The sequence below is a fragment of the Hevea brasiliensis genome, chromosome 14 (assembly GCF_030052815.1).
Source record: "Hevea brasiliensis isolate MT/VB/25A 57/8 chromosome 14, ASM3005281v1, whole genome shotgun sequence".
NCBI lineage: Eukaryota > Viridiplantae > Streptophyta > Magnoliopsida > Malpighiales > Euphorbiaceae > Hevea > Hevea brasiliensis.
In genome coordinates, this window is record NC_079506.1 from 60,273,354 (window position 1) to 60,279,353 (window position 6,000).

Below are 6,000 nucleotides of genomic sequence, written 5' to 3' on the forward strand. Positions count from 1 at the left end.
CTTCTACCTCATACACCCCCATAAAACAAATTTAATTCAATTGAACTCATCAAACCCTAGTCCCCACATCTTGGCCAAAATTTCCTCTATATCCCTAACGTAGTGTTTTTGTTTCATTTACAATAATTTCTAACTTACTTCAATTACATAAACAAGAATTCAAATAGATAATTGAAGAATTTGTCACTAACGTCTTGTCAAGTTTCCCAAAGCTTCAATTTCCCTTTATTTTCCTTAAAATTTCCTTCTCAATAGGCTTGCCAAGATCCAAGAACAAGTTTTATTTAGGAAAATTGTGGGATTAATGGGGTTGATTCAAGCTTTAAAAGCTTGAAATTAAGTAGCTATGGAGGATTTAGTGAGAGAAGGGAGAAAGATGAGAGGCCACGGCAAATGGAAGAAGAAGAAGATAAAAATTTGGCTTTTTAATTTTGTTTTTATTCTTTAATTTGACTTAGACAATTAGTTAATTAAATTAAAATTAATTATGAAGTCATAGTTGCATCATCATGATGATGTCATCAATTGTTTTAACTTTCATTTTTTTTTTCTCTTTTGTTTTTCCATAACTTCTTCAATTTAATTCTATATTTCACAATTTTAATTTCTTACATTTTATTGGACAATTAGGCCATGAGTCACCTGTAGGGGTTAATTGACCAATTTTCCCCTCACCGGTCTGATCCGATTTACCAATAATTCAGTATTTCTTTCGGAAATCTAATCTAATTATTTGATCTGGTTCTCTATCTTTTTCTGTGATTTTCACATTTTCCCTAGCTTCACAATAATTCTTAGGCCTGCGGTATCACAATGCCCCATACAAAAATAGAGTTATAACTGACATCGCAGTCACTTCCCGGTGCAGTCACCCATCACTGTGACCCCCGGCTCTTTTAACCCATTATGCTTTATTTTCTTTATTTCCTTTTTACCTTCAGGTAATTGCTATTTATTTTTGTTCAGGGCATTTCTAGATGACTTCAATATGGTTCTAATCCTCTTAATTGTCTAGACCGACACCGGTCACTAGAACAGTGAAATACACAAAACTATGCATGTAGGGGTGTTACACATTGCTACTTTGGTGTGTGCTTCTGGTGGACAAACTAAAGGAACAACATTTGGGGTCCTAAGAGCATCCTAAGATTGCATCAATTGTGCATCGAGAGGTTAGTACCTAAAAATCCCTCTTTTAGTTAGGGTTTAATTGAATTAAATGTTAATTCATAATCTTTATTCATGCTTCCACTCCTACAATTGGTATCAGAGCCACTATATGTAACATCCTCATTTTCATTGTCTGTACATCCTAAGGTTCCGAAGGCTAATGTCTACCTCGAAAAGTCGGAATATCTAAAACTACACTGTAATGACAGTGAGGAAGTATAAAATAATAAAATATGATATGAGAAAAATTAAGAAAAAATAAAAGAGATAAAATGTGACTAAGTTAAACGAGCTGAACCCGTAGCGATGGGTGACCGCACTGGGAAGTTACGACGAGGACCATTGACTAGCCCTAGACCATGGGGAACTCAGAGAAATATTTTTGGGACATAATTAAAGGTTTACTAAGGTGTAATTGACATTGGAAATGTCAAAGAAAATTTAGTGAGTCAATATAAACAAAAACGAAAATATAAGGAATCGGTGGTACAAGGAGTAAATCGGTAGCACCGAAAAAGCCTAAATTTGCCTCGAAGAGGGGCATTTTGGTCAATTGACACCTAGAGTGGACTTTTGACCTAAATGTCCATTAAACATAAGTGATATTAAACTTTGAAAATGTTATGAAAAATAAGAATTGTAGTACATAATGTAAATAGTGGAAGTTATTGGCAAATTGGCAAATTATGGAACTTGAAAATTAATTAATTATAAACTACACTTAGTGGAGCACTAACTACACATGAAGTGGACATATAAAAGGCCTTTGGACAGCAAATGAAGTCATCTTCAACCTCTCCAAAATCCAGCTGAAACCAACTCCATGAAGAACCTCCATGGATGTCCCAACCAAGCTCTCTCTCTCTTGATTCAAGCCTCCATCTTTCAATATTTCTTCACTAAAGTTTGTCTACACACCATGGGCAACATATAGACAGAAAAAAGGAGAGGAAATTCCATGGATTTGTGAAGCTCAAGTTGAGGTTAGTGCTAGTTTTTCATTCTTTGCTTCATTAAAGTTTGTTTTAAGGTTGAGATGAGTTGAATGGTGAAGAAATTTGAAGGTTTTGATGAGTTATTGATGTGTACAATTTTTGGCAGCCATGGGAGCTCATGTTCTTTAAATTTTTTCTTACATTAAATTGATGGGAATTAGTGTTGATGGAGTTAAATTGAAGTGCTAGCCAATTAATTCCCATGTATGTGTAAGTAAGTATTGAATTTAGGAGTTTTGGAAGGAAATTTGGAGACCTTAGCAAACTGCCATTTTTGGCAGCCTTGAAGTGCATGAATTGATGCTTGATATCATGAATTAAATTGATGAATTATGGTAATTATGGTTTAAGGGCAGTATATGTGAAGTAGTGGTGGAATTGTATGTAGTAAAAATGAAGTGAATACATGTATATATTATGTTGAATTTAATTTTGAGAATTAGGGTAGTAATATGTGTATTGAACACTTGTGTATTCTGCCCAAATTGACTAACTTGAGACTTGATGAATGAGATTAGAAGTGCTATGAATATTGTATTGTAGTTTTGGAGAAGAAGGATTAAACATTGAAAGTGTTCTTTTATATGCAGGTTGTGTGTGTTGAAGGCAGTAGATAAATTGAACCGTAAGTGAAAATTTACGATCCCAATTGGTATGAGGCCAATTGGAGGCAAAACTAGACACAAAATAGGCCAACTTTCATGTAGAAATGTTGCCAAAATTCTGCCTAGAAATGACCTAAAGAAATGACCAAATCCGGATTGCCATTAGTGAACCCAGAATTTTTGACCATATGAACAGTAGCTATTCAATTGGCCATAACTCACTCAAAACAGGTCCAAATGACCTGAAATTTATACCATGGAAAGCTTAGACATAGAGCTATAATTCTTATGGAGACACCAAAGCCCAGAAATGACCAAAACCAAGTCAAATTGCTTGCCCAAGTTAGGGTACCAAAACTGCCAGAACTGATTTTGACCTAAAATTGACTAAATTTTGCACAAAAGATGTAATCTATCCAGCTTTAGTAAATTGACCATAACTTGGTCTACACGACTCAGAATGACTTGAAATTTGTGCCAAAAGTTCAATAAGACATAGAGCTATAATTTTGCTTCTTTGACCAGAACCTAAAAACTAAGAGAAATAGGACATAAAGCTAGACCAATCTAGCACACTAAAACTGAAAATTTGACATTAACATACAATGAAGCCTAGAAGTAATTTGGCAATAATGCCAACTTGTGAGAATTGTAAGTTGCACTATATTAGTAGCATATTGAAATGCAAATTGTGATATGTTGATACTAGAATTAACTTATCCATGATGTATAAAAAGTTCAATATTTTCATTGACCAGTGAATTGTATAATAATCAGTAAACCATAAAAATAAAGAAATAAATATTTAATCTTGTAATATGCCCTAGTTTGCCTAGTTGACTAGTTTGGATAGGTTGGCATGCTAATAGGATTCTGACAGCTGTTCTGTAAATGGCTTCACGTCGTACTGTGTTTTCTAGCTTATTATGCCACACTATGATTTTAATAGCTTATGGCTATACAGATTGTGTTATTATACTTGGCTTAATGCCTGATGGATTATATGGCTTTTTAGCCACACTGTTTGCACACCGGGAGATACTTTGTGACTGATGGTGTGACGGCCCAAGGTACTCGGTACCCAGTGCTAGTATATCCGTTTATCCAGTCTGGTCAGTGTATAGGCTACACGGGCAGTCAATTAAAACATTATTCAATTCAGGTAGTTAAGTTAAGTTAAGTATACGAAAATTTCAGTACAATTAAATTAAGCATTGGATGAAATGAGTAAAAGAGATTAGCAATAGAAACATAAAAAAGATACAATTTGCAAAACTGTAGAGACTTAAAATACAATACAGTTAGAATAATTGATTCCTAGATATCCAAATTATGATTTATTTTCTTTCTTTATTTGTATATATTATTTCTTGTTATACTATTGCGCCATGACCTAGAAGCATTACATATTTCTGAGGATTTAGCCCAAAATCTTTTAGAGTGGAGAAAGCAAATCTATATAGCCGACCCCAGATTTTTTGGGATAAAGGCTTAGTTGAGTTGAGTTGAGTTGTATACTATTGTACCACTAAGCAGAAATGCTTAGCGCGATGGAATTGCTTCCTCGCGTAGGTACTGAAGGTAAAACTAGTAAACTGTCGACTGAGATTTTTGGAGTCCAGATCTACAGAAGTGTTAGAAGAGTTCAAGGTTGTCACCTCCTCAGCAATGCATGTAGATAGAGCTCATTTTAAGCATGCTTTCTAATCTGTACATTATAATTACTACTTATATTGTAATGTGAATTAGTAACTATAATTTCATTTGTATATCCTGTACTTGAAAAATTTATGTACTTAATTGGCAAATTATATAAGTTAATGAAATATAAGAATTCTGATATTTGAATTGATTATCTAATCATAATGATTCTGAATGAGATTGAGTTTGAGAAATTTTGAGACTGAATCTAAGTTTGAGAAACTGTTGAGAATGCTTTGAGATAATCTGAGTTATGAATTTGAGCATATATTGAAATTGTTTTTGATAGGTTCAAAAGAACTGTTAGTCCAAATTACAGCTGGCACTCTTTTGGATTATTGTTAAAATTTTTGAAATTTCCAAATTAGTTAGATTTTGATAAAAGTAAATGTAGCCTAAACCTTAAATAAAGTTTTTGAATAAATAAATCAAGAATGGTAATAAAATCAGATAAGATCATGTGCTCCGGCACTCCGTGTGACACACTTTGCTCGGCTACACTGTAGACGGGTGAGGGGTGTTATATTTAGTGATATCAGAGCACGGTTTAGGCGTTCCTAGGCACAGATAAGTAGAAAGAACTAGTGTGCTTACATGCATTGCATTCATAAGAGTTGAGGTGACACTAATGCAGATCTGTTTACTTTTGATTATTCAAAGTTAAGATACGGACTCAGAGTCGCAGAGGGCATTAGAAAAAGAAGTAAAAAAAAAAAACCTGGTTCATGAGGTTATAACATAGTTACTATGTAATGTTCTCATTGTTTGTATTATAAGTTGCAGATTACAGTACTGACATGGGATTATTGTATAGAGCTATGTGCTTTCTCGTGGTACAATAAACTAAGAATATTTATAAGTAATCTATAATTTGATACAGTTACGACCGAATAGAGTACTATTACGGGAAATAAATGTGAAAATTCTAGTTAAAAATTTAAACTTCAGAACTAGCATACTGAAAGATCACACTTGTAAGGTAGCTAGAGTCAGTCACTCAGTTACACTAATGTGAACTACCTGTACCACAGTAATTGCTATAAGCTTAGAGATATCAGTATGACTTATCATCCTCAGATGGTTGGACAGTCGAAATGAGTAGTTCAGGTAAATTTTGAAACTCATTGAGTTCCTGTAAACAATGAAATGGAATGATAATAATAACCTGTAATATGTGATAAGTCCTCGAGAATATACTGAGAACTTGTGTCAATGAATCCGAGGGGAGATGGGACAGATACCTCCCACCAATAGAATTTATATACAATAATAAGTGTCAAGTTAGCATACAAACGGTACCCTATGAAACACTGTAAGGGAAAAAGTACAGAATTCCAGTATGTTAAACTGAGTTGGGAAAAGATATCTAGACATTGATATAGAGTCTTTTAATTACTTTGATATTTTTGTCAGAAAAGAATGGTTTAGGTATTTGAAAATATACTTAGAAGTTGTAGTGCTATTCCCTCTGGAAGCAAGAATAGATACTTTCCATTGATGGAATTTGTGTATAGTGATATTTATTGAAT